Source organism: Gossypium arboreum, chromosome 1 (assembly GCF_025698485.1).
Source record: "Gossypium arboreum isolate Shixiya-1 chromosome 1, ASM2569848v2, whole genome shotgun sequence".
NCBI classification, from domain to species: domain Eukaryota; kingdom Viridiplantae; phylum Streptophyta; class Magnoliopsida; order Malvales; family Malvaceae; genus Gossypium; species Gossypium arboreum.
Genome location: NC_069070.1, coordinates 119,267,529 through 119,286,498, shown reverse-complemented (window position 1 = coordinate 119,286,498; position 18,970 = coordinate 119,267,529). Strand labels below are relative to the sequence as shown.

Genomic DNA, 18,970 nt, shown 5'->3' with positions numbered 1-18,970 from the left:
AGCTCACGCTGCGATATCTGGGGCACCTATTCCCTTTTTATTCATTTTGTATTCCAGCAATATTTGTTGTCTGTGATTAATCTATTCCCTTCAAATTTTGTTTCTGACAAATTTCATTCCTGTCGTTATTGTGATCTTTTTCGAGCATTTTGCATTGAAATGATGATTAATGGACTAAAGTCATTTTTGCAAAAAGAGTTCTGCATATTACTCTGAAAGTCTCTAAACAGTACAGGAACCTGAAACAGGGCTATTTTTTAGAACTAACCAAACTTAAAGATTGGAAGCATTTGAGAAGAAAAAGTTTAAATCAGGACTACCTCTTCAGGTTTTCTGTTCAAAGAACTAAGCTGAACAAGAAGACAGGGTACCGTTTCAGTGAAAGAACCTTGATGTACAAAGAGCAATGACAACCCAAACATTAAGAAGGGATTCATGTTCACAACATGCTACACTCATGCATTAATAGATCATTCATAGCACATCTAGTTAGGAATATTTGATTCATTGCGATCATGGCATCCTAATTCTTTGGCATAAGCATAAATACATGGAACTGATTCTACAGGTCATGTCCCTAGAATCAATGAACTCACAAGCCTTAAACCCTTAAGCAGTAGGGTAACAGGCTAAATTCACAGATCTTGTCTCCCTAAGCAGTAGTGGAGCAAATCAAAGACAAAGGGCCTTAACCCCCTAAGCAATAGGGTAACAGGCTAAATTTCTAGATCTTAACCCCCTAAGCAGTAGGGAAACAGATCGAGGGCAACGAACTTTAACCCCCTAAGCAGTAGGGTAACAAGCTGAAGTTTATAGATCTTATCACCCTAAGCAGTAGGGAAGCAGATCAAAAGATGGCGAATCTTACCCTTCTGAAGTTGCAGTGAAGCAGATTCAAACCACCAAGCCTTAACCCCCTAAGCAGTAGGGTAACAGGTTGAAGATTTCCAGATCTTAACCCCCTAAGCAGTAGGGAAACAGATCGAAGACGAAGGGTCTTAAACCCCTAAGCAGTAAGGTAACAGACCGAATTTACAAATCTTATCTCCCTAAGCAGTAGGGAAACAGATCAAAGACGAAGGGTCTTAAACCCCTAAGCAGTAGGGTAACAGACCGAATTTACAAATCTTATCTCCCTAAGCAATAGTGGAGCAGATCAAAGACGATGAGCCTTGACCCCTAAGCAGTAGGGTAACAGGCTGAAAATTATAGATTCTATCTTCCTGAAATGGCGTTGGAGTGGGTCGAAGCCACAGCAGATCTCCTTGAAGTTTCAACAGAGTAGATTGAAGTTACAAGTCATATCTCCCTGAAGTTGCGGTGGAGCAGACTGAAGATAACAAACCTTATCTCACTAAAGCTGCAATGGAGTGAATCAAAGCAACAGAAGGCATCAGGCTGAATGATGTCACCTAAAGAAGAGGAACATCAAAGGAGTCAGGACTTGATGTGGCTGGTCCAAACGGGTCTTTCTTGAGAGTCTTTGCTTTATTCTCGTTACACGACAACAAGCAAAGAGGGGCAGCTGTACAGGCCCGTTTGGCCCCTAGACCAAAACCCACTAAAACCACTAAGCCTAAAACCCAACAAAGCCTACCCACATAGCCCAATACCTAACATCAGCCCGAAATCAAAACAAAAAATTAAAAAAAAAAACCTAGCCTAATCAATTGCTGCTGCCCCTGTCCCATCCACCACCGAACCTGCAGCACCGCCACTGTGCCACCGCCCCAAGTTGCACCTGCAAGCATTAATAAAGAAGGGACAGAAAGTAGAAAAGTGAGGCATGTAAACGGCTATTTAAAGCCGAATCCAAAACCATTTGTACATTCGGCACTTTGGTGAAATAATAAACAATATTAGATTTTAAAAAAACACAAGCAAGAACAAGAGACTTTAGCAACATCAAAAGCAGGGAATAGCCCCATATCAGAGGACGGAGAACCAAAAACAACAGAATCTAAGGTTTATTTTCTTTTTTTTTCTTTTTTCGAATTTATTTACATGTATTATCCCCATTTCTATTAAAACAATACACATATATATTGAGTATACTATAAAAAAAATCAAAAAATATACCTTTTTTGAAACTCCGAGGTGGCCGACGACGGCGCTGACGCGGTGGAGGGCGATGGCAGCTCGCCGGAGCCCTGACTGAACCAGGAGTGCCTGCACAGAGAAAAGGAAAGAAAGAAAGCGTTTTTTTTTTTAAACAGAAAGGAAGAATGAAATTTTTTTAAAAAAAATTAGCTTATACAGAGGTATAAAACGACATAGTTTTAAGGGGATTTCGGAGACCTCAAAACGGCGTCGTTTGGCCCTCGACCCGCGCAGGCGACCCGACCCGCTAGAGGATCCGCGTGTTTTTGTATAATGGTCTAATTACATGCGGGGTCCTTCCGCTTTTTATGTATTTCGCAATCAGGTTTTCGTTTCTTTTAAATTGGCCCTGAAATTTATCGCGTTTTGTGATTCAGTCCTCCCTCCAGCAACGTCGTTTTAAGGGCTCGAGAAAATTTCCTTTTTGGCCCTCAGAAGTTGCACGCGCGTTCAAATGGGTCCCCTCTTTATATTTCTTTTTAAATTGGCCCAAAACTTCATTTTTGTTTCGAATTTAGTCCTTTTTCCAGATTTAGTTTGGTTTTTATATTATTTTACCATTTTTTATTTTATTTTTAATATTATTTATTATCCTATTTATTATTATCATTATTATCATCTTTATTAACATATTTTTACTACTATTAGAATTACTTTTTAGTTTCAATTAATATTTACACATATATATATTTTATATTTATATTTATAGTTTTTTTATATATTATTATTATTCCTAATATAAATTTTTATGTATATATATTTAAATACTATATTATATACATATTCTTAATACCACGTTATATACGTATTATCACTATATCTATTTTTACCCCTATTATATTTGTTATTAATATTAGTATATGTTTTATTATATATGTATATATATCTTTAACATATGTATGCGTGTATATTTATATATTATTATTAATAGTTTTGATATTATTGTTTTGTTAATGCATTCGTATGCCATATATACATCCTTTTAATATATATATAATACTCCATATTATGTACATGTATATTAATATTATATCATGCACATCATTTTTATTATTTTTTATGTATATATATTGTAAATATCATATTATTCATATATTCTATTATGTATATTTTATAACTATTATGTGCTTATTTCACATATGTATCCCGTACATATATTTTTAATATTATATATACTTTTATTTCTATTATTACGTATATATTTTAATACCATATATATTATTATCGTTTTATTCTATTATTATTTATATTATTATTTTTGTTATCGTTTTCGTTATCATTGTCATTTTATTTTTCCATGCTTTATTTATTTTTATTCGATCATTTCATTTGCCTTATGCTTGTGTTTTATATTTTTATATTGCTAGACTTGCTTTCATCTTTTTATAATCGCTTATATCATTGTTATTGATACTGTCGCACTTATTATTGTGTATTAGCACCATAATTTGCTTTTATGTTTTTTTCTATAAATCACATTATGTTTTTTTTACTCGATACCTTAAAACAATTCTTTCATAAAAGTGATATTCCGTAATTCGAGACGATCGTGCCCTAACTTACTGGGTTTCGATTCTTCTTTTTACCTAAATAACGGAATATTCTTTTAAAAAATTACAATACGAGTTTTGAAAAATGCTTATTCTTGGGGATACGAGGTGTCGTGCCCTAACTTACCGGGTATGACAGTTTGTTAGCTCGAAATAAGATTTTCACAAGTGAAGGCAATATTCGGTGTTTGGAAATTCGAGGAAACGTGCCCTAACTTACTGGGTTTCGATTTTCCCTGTTTACCCTAACTAACCGAATATCCTCTTAAAAAGGGGTTAAAATATACGAATTTTTAAATAAAGGCAAGCTCGTTCTCAAAGTTCGAGACGTCGTGTCCTAACTTACTGGACATGGTGTTTACCACTTCGAGACGAGAAGGTCTTAAACATTTGAGCTTTTTTACAAAGAGGGATTGTATTTCAAAGTCTTTCAAATTTTTAATCTTCGACACTAGGTCATTAATTAATCAACTAGGTACCAATTTTTGGGCATATCGGGGGTGTTAATCCTTCATCATGCGTAATCGACTCCCGAACCCATTTTCTGATTTTCGTAGACCAAAAATTATCGTTTTAGTAAATCTTAACTTTTATTAAAATGATTAATTTGAGGTGGCCCGATCACACCTCATCAAAAAAGATTGGTGGCAATTCTCGTTTTTCGTTTTCATTTTCAAAATCCAAGTCGATTCCCGTTTTTCAAAAAATGGTTATGACAGCAGGTGTTGGAACAATTACAGTTAAGATGTTTGATGGAGTTGTCAGAACACTTAGTGATGTACAACATGTTCCAAAATTGAAAAGAAATTTAATTTTGTTTAGTACTCTTGATTCAAAAGGGTACAGATACACAGTTGAAAGTGGGGTTTTAAAGATTTCTAAAGGTTCCCTTGTTGTGATGAAAGGACAAAGAAAGACTGTCAAGTTATATATTTTGCAGAGTTCTACTGTTACTGGTAATGCAGTTGTTGCTTCCTCTTCCTTGTCAGATGATGATATTACTAAACCTTGGCATATGCGCCTAGGGCATACGAGTGAGAATGACATGGCAGAATTAAGCAAAAGAGGACTTCTTGATGGACAAAGAATTTGCAAACTGAATTTCTATGAGCACTGTGTTTTTGGGAAGTAAAAGAGAGTTCGATGCACCAAAGGAATCCATAACACAAAGGGAACGTTGGAGTATATTCATTCTGATCTGTGGGGGCCATCCAGAGTGTATTCGATAGGTGGAGCTAATTATATGCTAACATTTATTGATGATTTTTCCAGAAAAGTTTGGGCGTTCTTCTTAAAGCAAAAAAAGTGATGTGTTTTCCGCATTTAAGTCTTGGAAAATTATGATTGAAAAACATACGGGAAAGCAAATAAAATACCTCCGTACAGACAATGGCTTAGAGTTCTGTTCTAATGAGTTTAATAGATTGTGCAAGTCAGAAGGGATTGTGAGACACTTGACAGTTCGCCATACTCCACAGCAAAATGGCGTTACAGAACGAATGAACAAAACGATCATGGAGAAGGTTTGATGTATGTTGTCAAATGCCAACTTACTAAAGTCATTTTGGGCTGAAGCAGCCTCTACTGCATGTTTTTTGATCAACCGATCTCCATCCATTGCCATTGAGAAAAAGACTCCACAAGAGGTATGGTCTAGTAATTCTGCTAATTATTCTGACTTAAAGATCTTTGGGTGTCCTGCATATGCTCATGTTGATAATGGAAAATTGGAACCGAGATCCATTAAATGTGTTTTTCTTGGTTATAAAGCTGGTGTAAAAGGGTATAAGTTATGGTGTCCTGAAAATAGAAAAGTTGTGATTAGCAGAGATGTTATTTTTGATGAAACTGTTATGCTACCTAACTTATCTCTTAAAGACTCTTCCAATAAAAAAAATCAACAGCAGGTGGAGCATCAGATTAATACAGAGTCGACTTCTCAAGCCAGTACAAAATTTGAGAATAGAGTTGCTTCTTCATCGCAATACTCTATTGCCAAAAACAGAACTAGAAGAGAAATTAAACCTCTAAATAAGTATGCTGAGGCTAATCTAGTTGCTTATGCTTTAAATGTGGCTAAGATGTAGATGTGAATCAAGAGCCATCTAATTATTTTGAGGCGGTTAGCTGTGAAGACTCAGAAAAGTGGATGTTTGCTATGTAAGAGGAGATGGAATCACTCCACAAAAACAAAACATGGGATCTTGTGAAACTTCCTAAAGGTAAAAAGGTTGTTCGTTGTAAATGGGTGTTTAAAAAGAAAGAAGGAACTCTAGGAGTTAAAGAGCCCAGATATAAAGTAAGGCTTGTTACAAAGGGTTACAGTCAAATTCCAATAGTGGACTTCACAGATGTGTTCTCCCCAGTTGTTAAGCATAGTTCGATTCAAGCTTTGCTTGGTATTGTGGCCATGCATGATTTGAAGCTTGAGCAGTTAGATGTAAAAACTGCATTTTTGCATGGAGAACTTGAGGAAGATATTTACATGCAACACCCAGAGGGCTTTACAGTCTCAGAAAAAGAGGACTATGTTTGCTTGCTGAAAAAGTCCCTTTACGGTTTGAAATAATCACCAAGACAGTGGTACAAAAAGTTTGATTCTTTTATGACTTCTCATGATTTCAAAAGAAGTAGTTTTGACAGTTGTGTTTACTTTAAGAAAAACAGTGATGGCTCTTTTGTGTATCTACTTCTTTATGTTGATGACATGTTGATAGCATGTTGATAGCAGCAAAAGATAAAGGAGAGATAAGAAAGGTCAAAACCCAACTAAGTGAAGAATTTGAGATGAAAGATTTAGGACCAGCAAAGAAGATACTTGGTATGTAGATTCTCATAGATAGAAAAGCAAGAAAATTGTACCTAAGTCAGAAGGGGTACATTGAGAAAGTTCATTGCAGATTCAATATGCAGAGTGCTAAGCTTGTTAATACTCCTTTAATGGCCCATTTCAGACTTTCATCGGCTTTGTCTCCACAATCAGATGATGAGATTGAGTACATGTCACATGTTCCATACTCTAGTGCAGTGGGATCTCTCATGTATGCTATGGTTTGTTCACGTCCAGATTTATCATATGCAGTTAGTGCAGATAGCAGATATATGGCGAATCCCGGTAAAGAACATTGGAAAGCAGTTCAGTGGATTTTAAGATATTTACGAGGTACTACTGATGTTTGCTTACAGTTTGAAAGAACTAGAGATGGGGTAATTGGGTATGTTGATGCTGATTTTGCGGGAGACCTTGATAGAAGAAGATCTCTCACAGGTTATGTCTTTACAATCGGAGGTTGTGCAATTAGTTGGAAAGTCACTTTGCAAACTACAGTCGCTTTGTCTACCACTAAAGCTGAGTACATGGCGATTACTGAGGCTTGTAAAGAAGCTATTTGGTTGAAGGGGCTCTTTAGTGAACTCAATGAAGACCTTCAAATCAGCATAGAATTTTGTGACAGTCAGAGTGCCATCTTTCTTACAAAAGATCAAATGTTTCATGAGAGAACAAAACACATTAATGTTCGGTGTCATTTTGTTCGTGATATTATTACTCGTGGTGATATTGTTGTGAGCAAAATTAGTACTCATGAAAATCCTGCAGATAAGATGACTAAGTCACTTCCTATAACCAAGTTTGAGCATTGCTTAGACTTGGTTGATGTTCATTGTTGAAGTTAAACCCTTAAGAGGTTTTATGGAAGAGGTGGCAAACTTGTTCGTTGAGAGTTCGCGATGAAGAACTTGTTCAAGGTGGAGATTGTTAGAATTAAGTGACCGAAATCCTTATTTAAATAAAATACAGTGGTAAAATAAAATAAAAGAAGAATCCATATAGAATTACACTTCTTTTATTTTATTTTAGAATAAGGTTTTTTAAACCTTATTAAATTCCATCTATTTGATATTAATTAGAATAAGGTGTTTTATTCTTACTAGAATATGGCTTTACAAGCCTATAAATAAATATAGTCTATTCTTCTTGTAATTATTCGAATTCGACATAGTAAATTTTTTTCTCCTCTGCTCGTGGTTTTTTCCCGAAAGGGTTTCCACGTAAAAATTTGTGTGTTCTTTATTTTATTTTTATTTTTTTCACAGAAATTATCCCAAGGACAAACCTAACTCCTAAATTAAAAGAAATGCAATGTAAGACGTCAATACTTGTGAAATTAATCAAATAATATATAAATTACATTCTAAAAAAATACATAATGTGATAGTTTTATGCTGTTTTATAATTAACTACTACTTGAAAGAGGGGCATTTTAATTTCACTACTTTATGGAATTAATTTAGAAATAACAGTGATGCCTTCTGTTTACCCTTCTATACCAAATGAAAAACTTTGAAAAGCCAATGAGAACCCAAGAAAAATAATTCCGAATTATATGTTATGTTTTATATTCTAGTAGGTGCACCTCAAAAAATTCAAACTTAGAACTTCACATACAAAGGAGTAAATCATTCAAATTGTATACCAATTATTGTAACCTCACCATGGTCCATGAAGGATATTCAACTTTTATATTCATGTCAAATATACTACTTGAAGAAGGACAAAGTACAAATATAATAACCTTCAATCTTTTTAAATGAAACAATATGAATATTCACCAAACTTACAACCTGTGAAAGTTCTAAACAAGACCATTATGAACACAAACTTAATCAAAATTCCAACATCTTTCTTTACTTGACAAAAAAATATTCTTTCGTATAATAGAAGATTGTTTTCAGCATTCAAACTCCTTAAAGAATGCTATAGATTTCTTAGTTTTGCGGTGAAATTAAATATAAACTTGTATACTATGATAGGCTCATTATTCTTTTTCCCCCCCAAGAATATTGCTAATATCTTTTCTTAACTAGTGCTAGAATTTGTATCTGAAAAAATGCAAATCTGCATATCCAAAATTAACAATACCTGTTATTGCCAAACAGAGAATATTAGCTCCTGTAAAAAAAACTAGGAATAAAAACGAAATATCATTATTTCAAGAGAGCAGTGAAATAGCAAAATCAAAGCACTTCTATTGAATTTTGGGAAGCCTACTTCTTGGTGGATTCCATGAATTGTAGTAGACATGGGGGCCATGGAAAAGGAAATTGACAAAACTGTCCATATAGTTTCTGAAGGCAAATTTCAAACCTGACAATCTGAATTATATATTCAACAAATTAAAGTAAAATTAATAAAGGGGTGCAAAGGAAAATTACAAATTTGTGTAAAAAAATAAATGGAAGGTAATTTAAAACTTTATATTCTGTTTTGCGGTATATGCTCAAAAAAATTACTACAATTCTTTACATATTTTTGCTTGTAAAAAGTATGCAACATGTATTACAGTATAAGAGTTTTTAGGTAACTAAAATTATTTAATATAATGAAAGGTGAGACAAAATTGAAAATTCATCCACAATGGTGGAATAGTTACGTACTACCAACTAAATTGAAAATTCATCAAAAATAAAATAAAATAAAATAAAAAGAGAGACATTATATTTTAAGAAGGTTTGCAGAATTTAGAAACATAATCAAATATAATTGTCCAAAAAGAAGACAAGACAGCAGAGGCAGATACTAAATTAGAAATGCTTTTACTTCATTCGATTGTTAGATGTTCATAAATTTTAGATGCAAAATCATGATACTAAATTAGCATCATAAATTTTAATTGCGAAAAAAGTAACATAAAATAAAACAAAACAAAAAGTAGACGTTGCAACTAAAAATTCCAGTATGATGCACACTCAAAATGCAAACTTAAATTATTAAAGAAACTTACGTATCTTTAAACGAAAATTTGTTTTTATAGTAGTAGCAGCTCGGGTATTTGTATCTACTCAATTCAATTCAAAAACCCTCTAATAGTTTTTTGTAGATATCCAACATAGACATGCCTGTTATATTATCAACCATAATTGGAATCGCCGCTTCGATAGTGCAAGCTTGATTGATATAAGATGGATGGGTGTCTCCATTTAGAAAATAGAAATGAGAAATTAGAAGGGAAGAAGAGATACTGAATTTGGTGGTACAACGAGAAACCTCAATATAATGTGAAGATTTTATAGGTTCCGTGCAATTCACAACATACATAATGCTAAACTCTACCCCTCTATTGCCAACAGAAAAATAATTTTTTTTAAAGAATCATAATAATAATATACAGAACTAAGAGGAAGGGAGTTGCAATCATCCGTATCCAAGCTTGCATCGACTACTCGTATTCTATAATTTTCGTAAAAAAATTGTTGGACAAAGAATTCCCCTTCTCTCCCAACTAAAATGGTGCGATTGTTGTTGTCACACTCAAATTCCAGGTCATGACAACCACAATGGGGAGGTTGGTTTTTTAATCGGAATGGAAAACTGATATTCAGATTCCCACAGAAAGTAGAGCCGCAGTCGAGATGCCTAGCAAAACAAACACCAGGAAATAGAATTACAAATAAACCAAAAGCGGGCAACAATGACAGTTTTGCTTTTAATTTTGGCATTTGGGTAGGGAAGATGAATAATAATGGGAGTTAACGATTAAGTTTCTAACTAAACCAGGGAAATATATAAGAAAGGAGAAGAAGCATTAATGGGGACACAATACTTTGACTAGTCTTCAGCTTTAATTGGGATGAATATTTTATTTTTATTACATATTTTACAGTTACACCTTTTATTCTCTCTTTTTTCTTTTCTGGGAAACACCTCAATCAAAGCACATTTAGTTCCAAGAAGAGAGCCATGGTTATCTCACCAGGAGGACCAAGGGCCCAAGACTTTAAAAAATAAATAAATTCCTTAAGTATAAAGAAATTAGATTTTAAATTTAATATATATAAAATACATGTAAATAAGATCTTACAATTATTTAAAGATTACTTTAGATATGATTATTTAACCTCAAATAGATATTACAATTATTTAAGTTTATTTGTTATCAAATTAATATTTAAACATTAGATATGGTAATCATTTAAATTTCTTTTTATTAAAATAATATTTAGATACTACTTTATATTAATTTATTAAATTAAATTAAAAATATTACCAAATATTTTTGTTACCGAATGAATGTTTAGATACTACTTAATATTAATTTATTAAATTAAAATTAAAAATATTACTAAATTTATTATAAAACTTTATAATTATCAAACTGAAAAAAACTTTAGATGATTTTGGGGCCACACACAAACTATCATATTTTTAGGTTAAAATAAAAAAAATAAAAATCTCAAGGGGCTAAAAGAATATTTACAATATTTGGGTCGGGGCCTCCTATTACCCATCAATTCACTCCTGATGATGTTTTTATTTTTATATGAACTTCAGAAAAATATCCTAATTTTCATTATCTAAAATTTATCAGGTAAATCAAAGTCACTTTTAGTTTTTATATCATTTCTTTTGTAAATTTATTATGTAATTTTTCAGCTAGTGGTATGTCATATATATATAAAAGTAGGAGCGTATCTAGGGAGCTAGTAGGATTCTTGGTCCTTCTAAAATAGAAAATTTTTATTTAAGTTCTTTAAAATTTTTAAAATTTTAAATTAGTAAAGGTAAGTTTGTATTTACCCCTTAAAATGATAAAATTTTGATTTAAAAATTATAAAAATATAAATTATTCAAATAGCAAAATTATATTTTACTATCGTAAAAATTATAATTTAATTTTGACCCTTAAAAATATTTCTAGCATTTCCTTGTATAAAAGAATATTATATTGAGTATAGAATTTATTATAATAATTTTATATTCAAATGGTTTAATGTAACTATTTTGAATTTCATTATAATGACTTATTGATAATAAATTTTACAAGATTAATTTATTGATAATAAATTTGGACCAAATATAAACCTTTTATCACCTTAATAAATTCCGACTACAATGAGAAGTACCAAGACAATTCTAGTCTTCTTAGAAACACAAAAACATTGAAGTGGCTGAGAGTGACAACCATTATTGCTGTGGTCCTTTTGTGTTATGTAAGTCAATTATTTAGGCCATTACAACTGTTTCATGGGCTTACTCTAAATAATTGTTTTGGTTTAATGGAATGCTCTATTAAGGGCTTTTTCCATTATAGGCTTATGCAATGAAATTATCTGATTTCTATTTCATTTCTTCACCATCGATTATTGATTAGGTATTTAAAGATATCATTGTCACAAAAACGCTCCCCACTTTCTCACTTGAAAAAAAAATGAATGGACAGTCACCTTCATTGCAGTGTTAGGTAAAACATTTTCTCCCTCCGTTCCTTCCAGTAGTTAGAACCATCAAGCAAGGCCCATTCCACCTTAACTCATGCATCATGCTAGACAAGACTCAATGGCCAATTGAATAATTTTTTATTTATTTTATTCGAGGAATACTTAAGTACTTTTTAAATAATTTTTTAATATAATCACGTGCGTTTTTCATGAATTTAAAATATAATAAATTAATTATAGGATATAAATTCTATTTAATTAAGTTTAAACTCAAAACTAAATTCTAAAACTTAAATTATTTTAAAATTTTAAATTTAAAATATATGAGGAGACTTTGAATTCCATTTCATTTTAAATGAAGTCAATTTATTATAGAAGTGTTCATGCGTCAGGTCAGGCCAGATCGAGATCCGGTTTCAAAAAATTCCTAAGTCTAGATTCATTTTTAATCCAACCCACCCAAAAGCTCGTATTTTTATTCAAAAATAATAATATATTAAAAATATTTTTAATTGATATTTTAAATATATTTATAATTAAATTTAAATTTAAAAATATTTTTTATTATTTAAATTGAAATACAGAAGTACTTATCTAATCGATTTGAGTCGGGTGGGTTACCCGATCATGACAGGCCTAGTTTAGCAAAGTTTGTTGAATATGAAGGTAGGTTTTATTTTTAACTAATATGTGACTGAAGCCCATTCTTTTAGGAGTTTTGGGCTCTTTGATTTCTGTATTCGGGCTTGATGGCCCATTAAATTTTTTTGTTTTTACTTTTATTTTAATTCTACATACCTTCCATATTATTATTTAGGGATAATATAATTTTTTGACCCCTAATTTTGATAGTTAGGTGCACTTTAGTACTTCTTTTTTTTTTTTGTCTACTTTGACGGTTGAACTTGACAATTAGGAATATTTTGGTTCCTGAATTTGAAAAATATGAAAGTTTTATGATGTGGTTCTCTAAAATTGTGCTACATCATCACTTGAAAATTTTAAAAAAATTATATAAATTTTTAGAGAATGACGTGGTACAATCTTTAAGTGTCACGTTCATTATTTTAATAATTGGATTGGTGATTAAACTAGCCAGACCGCTAGTTCTGATTCAACTAGTTTGATCAGTTCAACTGTTGGACCAACAATAATTAAATAAATCATTAAACATTCATAAAAATCTAAAAAAAAAAAGAAAATTTGATTAAACCGATTAAACATGGTCAACAGTCGAGGGTTCTTCTTAGTTTTCGTTTTTTACTAATTTCAAGCAATTTTTTTTTTATTTAATTGATTCCACATTTTTGTCCAAACCATTATATCGGTCGATTTTCAATTCAATCGATCTGACCATCCAATCCACTTCTATGCTACTAACACTAGTCACATTATCAAATCTTGATGGAATTCAAGTTTAGGGAACCAAAATAGACCTACTTGCCAAGTTCAGATACCAAAATGGACAAAAAAATTTACAAGTACCAAAGTGAACCTAATTTTCAAGTTTAGGAGTCAAAAATTAAATTACACCTTATTTTTATTAGTTTCACTACAAAAATTATATGAGTTCTATAAATTGCAATATATCCTATTGTTCCTCGTGTTGCAGTGAGAGAGACAATACTATTATCTACTGAATACAATTTAGCAAGACCAAAATCGAAAACTTTTGGATTAAAATTCTCATCAAGAAGAATATTGTGTGGCTTGATATCAAAACGTAGAATTTGCATGTCACATCCTTGATGCAAATAGTGAATTCCTTGAGCCACCCCAAGCACAATACCAAACATTTTTGTCCAACCCAAAGTGTTCTTATTTTCTTCTGTAAATATAATTTTATCTAAAGAGGATAAAAAACCACAAGTAAAAAATAGCGGAAGAAATTAAAAAATTGAACGTACAAATTTAATGTGGAAAAGTCTCCCCAAAGAGGATAAAAAACTATGGGTAAAGATAATTTTATTATTATGACAAAAGAACGAAAAGTACAAAGATGGAGATAAAAACTAAACCCCGAAACCTAAAAATAAAAAATTCTCAAAATGTAAACACAAAATTCTCCAAAAGTGTTATGAGTTCTAACTTTTTAATGGGTATAATTTTTAGGGTTGTAAAAAAACCTATTTACATGCTAAATTTGTAGGTCAAATAATAATAAAATAATATAAACTAATTAGAATTCGACTAAAATAAATAAATAGAGTTTAACTGGGAGATTATCACTCAAATTTGACTGAAATATGAGGCATACTCAATAATAAAGATATCACTTCAATGGTATAAAGCTACATAAATTCTTAGTTATGTCTTTGAAATATTTTCATGAAGGCATGTGCAAAAACTTTTCGATTCTAAACAAATTCATTGTCTCAATATTACTTATTTAAAATCAAAACCACATTTATTTTTAAACAACATCCAACAATGTATTTGGCTCATCCAGCTATTTATTTTTAAACGACATTTATTTTAAAAGAACCAAATGAGAATCACTATACAACTTTATAAAGTTAACAATACATTCAACATTTAAAGCACAAATAAACTAGATAGGCCAACAACAACATTCTCAAATACGGCAACAAATTTGTTCTAAAAACAAAAGATAACACATCGCACCTACAGCGTAGAAATACTTGGATTCAATCATTGTAACAATGAAAAAGGAAACAAGACATCCAACATCCTCATCACAATATATTCTCCTCTGACCTGCCAACAGCCTCTGTAATGCAATAACAAAAGAAAAGGTTATTGTGATAGCAACTCTTATAAATATTCCAAAATTAACTTTTAGATGCATCAAGTCTTAATCTAAGACAAAGGGTTTATCCAAACATGGAAAATCTAACCAACTCAATTCAATTCAAAGGTAATATCATTATCGAATTTACTCAAAATTTATTTTTAACTATAGTTATCTATGTACATATGTGACACACGTAATAAGATACTAATATATAAATATATATATATATATATATATATATATATATATATATAAGACAAAATATTATAAAGTTAAACGGTGAGATAATGTTTCTAACCTTATGCGTTATTTGAACTTATTATAGTAGCAGTATCCAATGATGTACTTGGCTCATCATTAGAGTTCTCACAGCTATGAACCTCCATTGATGTTTCTAGAGGAAGTTGATGGAATGGTTTAGGAGGCATCTCAAGGAGTTTAACATCAGATTCAAGCATCTTCAAGACCTTACTCATTGAAGGACGATCAAAAGGAAGTAATTGTATACACCAAAAGGCTGTTATTATCATTTTCTTTACCATTGCTTTTTCATCTTCAGAAACATGTCCCAACTCCAAGTCCTCTCCTTGATCCAATCGGTCATAAATCCAAGATGGAAAATATATTTGACTAGTGTGGTCAGCAAATGCATTCACATTCTTTCTCCTTCCAACCATTTCCATCAATAACATTCCAAAACTATAAACATCAGCTTTGTATGAGATGCCTCCAAGATTTTTGTAAACCAATTCAGGAGCAATATATCCTATCGTTCCTCGTGCCGCAGTGAGAGAGACAATACTATCATCTACTGAATACAATTTAGCAAGACCAAAATCAGAAACTTTTGGATTAAAATTCTCATCAAGAAGAATATTGTGTGGCTTGATATCAAAATGTAGAATTTGCATGTCACATCCTTGATGCAAGTAGTGAATTCCTTGAGCCACCCCAAGCACAATATCAAACATCTTTTTCCAGCCCAAAGTGTTCTTATTTTCTTCTGTAAATATGATTTTATCTAAAGATCCATTAGACATGAAGTCATATACCGAGCTTGCTTTGATCCTCCACACAAAATCCAATAAGTTTTGCCACATTAGCATGATGAATTCTCCCAATAGAAGCAACTTCATTTATGAAATCTTGGCCATTACCTTTTGACTTACCCAACAATTTTATTGCCACATGATGCCCGCTACGAAGCTTTCCTTTAAACACTGACCCATAACCCCCTTCACCTAATTTATCTTTAAAATTTTTAGTCATTTTTTTTATTTCATTAAAGGAATACCTTATTGGCACCAGATTATTTTGGCTTTGAAGGAACTCTTCGATCGTATCATCTATGGATAAATGTCTTCTTCTCCATTTGTACGTAACAAGAGCAAACAAACAAATTATCCCAGGAAATGACCTCAAAAAGATAATTCCACCTTTAAAGAAATACAATGTAATACATCAGTACTTGTGAAATTAATCAAATAATATATAACTTACATTCTCGAAATAGTATATAATGTGATAGTTTTATGCTGTTTTATAATTAACTACTACTTAAAAGAGGGGCATATTAATTTCACTTCTTTATGGAATTAATTTAGAAATAACAGTGATGCCTTGTGTTTACCCTTCTATACCAAATGAAAAACTTTGAAAGGTCATTGAGAACCAGGAAAAATAATTCAATTATATGTTATGTTTTATATTCTAGCAGTGCACCTCAACAAATTCAAACTTAGAACGCACACACAAAGGAGTAAATCATTCAAATTGGATACCAATTATTCTAACCTCACCATGGTCTATGAAGGATACTCAACTTTTATATTCATGTCAAATATACTTGAAGAAGGACAAAGTACAAATATAATAACCTTGAATCTTTTTAAATGAAACGAAGTCTATAATCACCAAAAAATGCAAAACAACCACACAAAAAAATGGATCGATTGAAGAGCTAACTTTGTTGAATGTTTTAGCAATATGAATATTCACCAAACTTACAACCTGTGGAAATTCTAAACAAGACCATTATGAACACAAACTTAACCAAAACTCCAACATCATTATTTACTTGACAAAAAAAATATTCTTTCGTATAACAGAAGAAAATTGTTTTCAGCATTCAAACTCCTTAAAGAATGCTGTAGATTTCTTAGTTTTGCAGTGAAATTAAATATGAACTTGTATAGTATGATAGGCTCCTTATTCTTTTTTCCCCCCAAGAATATTGCTAATATCCTTTCTTAACTAGCGCTAGAATTTGTATCTGAAAAAATGCAAATCTGCAAATCCAAAATTAACAATACCTGTTATTGCCAAACAGAGAATATAAGTTCCTGTAAAAAAATCACGAATAAAAACGAAATATCATTATTTCAAGAGAGCAGCGAAATATTAAAATCAAAGCACTTCTAAATTCTAATGAATTTTGGGAAGCATACTTCTTGGTATAGAATCATTGATATCGTAGTAGACATGGGGGCCATGGAAAAGGAAATGTACAAAGCTGTCCATATAGTTTCTGAAGGCAAATTTCAACCTTGACAATCTGAATTATATATTTAACAAATCAAAGTAAAATTAATAAAGGGGTGTAAAGGAAAATTCCAAATTTGTGTAAAAAAAATCAATGGAAGGTAATTTAAAACATTATATTATGTTTTGTGGTACATACTCAAAATAAAATTTACAACAATTCTTTACATATATTTGCTTGTAAAAAGTATGCAACATGTATTACAGTATATATAAGAGTATTTAGGTAACTAAAATTATTTAATATAATGAAAGATGAGACAAAATTTATTTAAATTAATTAATCCAAAAATATACATTATAGCATTAAAAGACTGCGAAAAAAAATAAACTCATCCACAACGGTGCAATATTTACGTACTACCAACTAAGTTGCGAAAAAAAGTAACGTAAAATAAAAGAAAAAATAAAGGTAGGTCATACAAAAAGCAAAGGCAGATGTTGTAACTAAAATTTCCAATATGATGCACACTCTAAATGCAAATTGAAATTATTGAACAAACTTACACTTCTTTTAACACATCTGGTTTATAACAGCTCTGGTACTGGCATCTACTCCATTCAACCCAAAAACCTTCTAATAGTTTCTTGTAGATATCCGGCGTAGACATGCCTGTTATATTCTCAACCATAATTGGCGCCTCCGCTTCAATAGTGCAAGCTTGATTGAAATCAGATGGACGAGTTTTGCATCTAAAAATAGAAATGGGAAGTTGGAAGGAAGAAGAGGTATTGGATTTGGTGGTACAACGAGAAGCCTCAATATAAAGTGATGAATTTATAGGTTCCGTACAATTCACAACATACATATAATAGTTATAATAGAGAGAACTAAGAGGAAGGGAGTTGCAATCATCCGTGTCCAAGCTTGTATCGACCATTTGTATTGTATAATTTTCATAAAAGATTTGTTGGACAAAGAATTTCCCTTCTCTTGCAACAACAGTGGTGCGATTGTTGTTCTCACACTCAAGTTCAAAGTCATAGAGACCACACTGGGGAGGTTGGTTTTTTAATCGGAATGGAAAACTGATATTCAAATTCCCACAGAAAGTAGAGCCGCAATCTTGGTTAATAAGTTGCCTAGCAAGACAAACACCAGGAATAGAATTACAAATAAAGCAAAATCGGGCATTAGGTGACCCAACAATGGCAGTTTTGCTTTTAATTTGGGCATGCTAAAATTTTGGGTAGGGAAGGAGAACAACAATGAGGGTTAACGATTAAGTTTCTAACTAAACCAGGGAAATATATAAGAAAGCTTCAATGGGGACAGAAGATTTTGACTAGTCGTCAGCTTTAATTGGGATGAATATTTTATTTTCAATAAATTGTTATCACCTTTTATTCTTTTATCTTTTTTCTGGAAACACCTCAATCAAAGCACATCTAATTCCAAGGACAGAGCCATGGTTATCTCAAGCAAAAGAAAAGAAGATTTTAATATTATTCAAAATTTTAAATAAATTTGGACCATATACTTGTAGATCAACCTTTATCACCTTAAAAAATTTCAATTACAATGAGGAGGACCAAGACAATGCAAGTCTTAAGTCTTCTTTGAAACACAAAAACATTTAAGTGGCTGAGAGCAACAACTGTTATCGCTTTGGTCCTTTTGTGTTATGTTAGACAACTATTTGTTGGATATTTCTAAAAAGTAAGTTAATAGTTAGAACTGTCAAGCAAGGCCACTCAATGCCCAATTGTATAGATTTTTTTATTTTATTCCACGAATACTTAACTACTTTTCAAATAGTTTTTTTAATATAATTACATGAATTTAAAATAAAACAAATTAAATATA

At 31.5% G+C, this 18,970-nt stretch overlaps 2 pseudogenes; both read right to left on the bottom strand.

Moving 5' to 3' along the window:
• LOC128295592 (rust resistance kinase Lr10-like) overlaps positions 1 to 8,601 on the bottom strand; it is a 45,191-nt pseudogene extending 36,590 nt beyond the window's left edge.
• Positions 8,602 to 14,319: 5,718 nt separating this feature from the next.
• Positions 14,320 to 18,548, bottom strand: LOC128295580 (rust resistance kinase Lr10-like; annotated as a pseudogene).
• Positions 18,549 to 18,970: the final 422 nt, after the last annotated feature.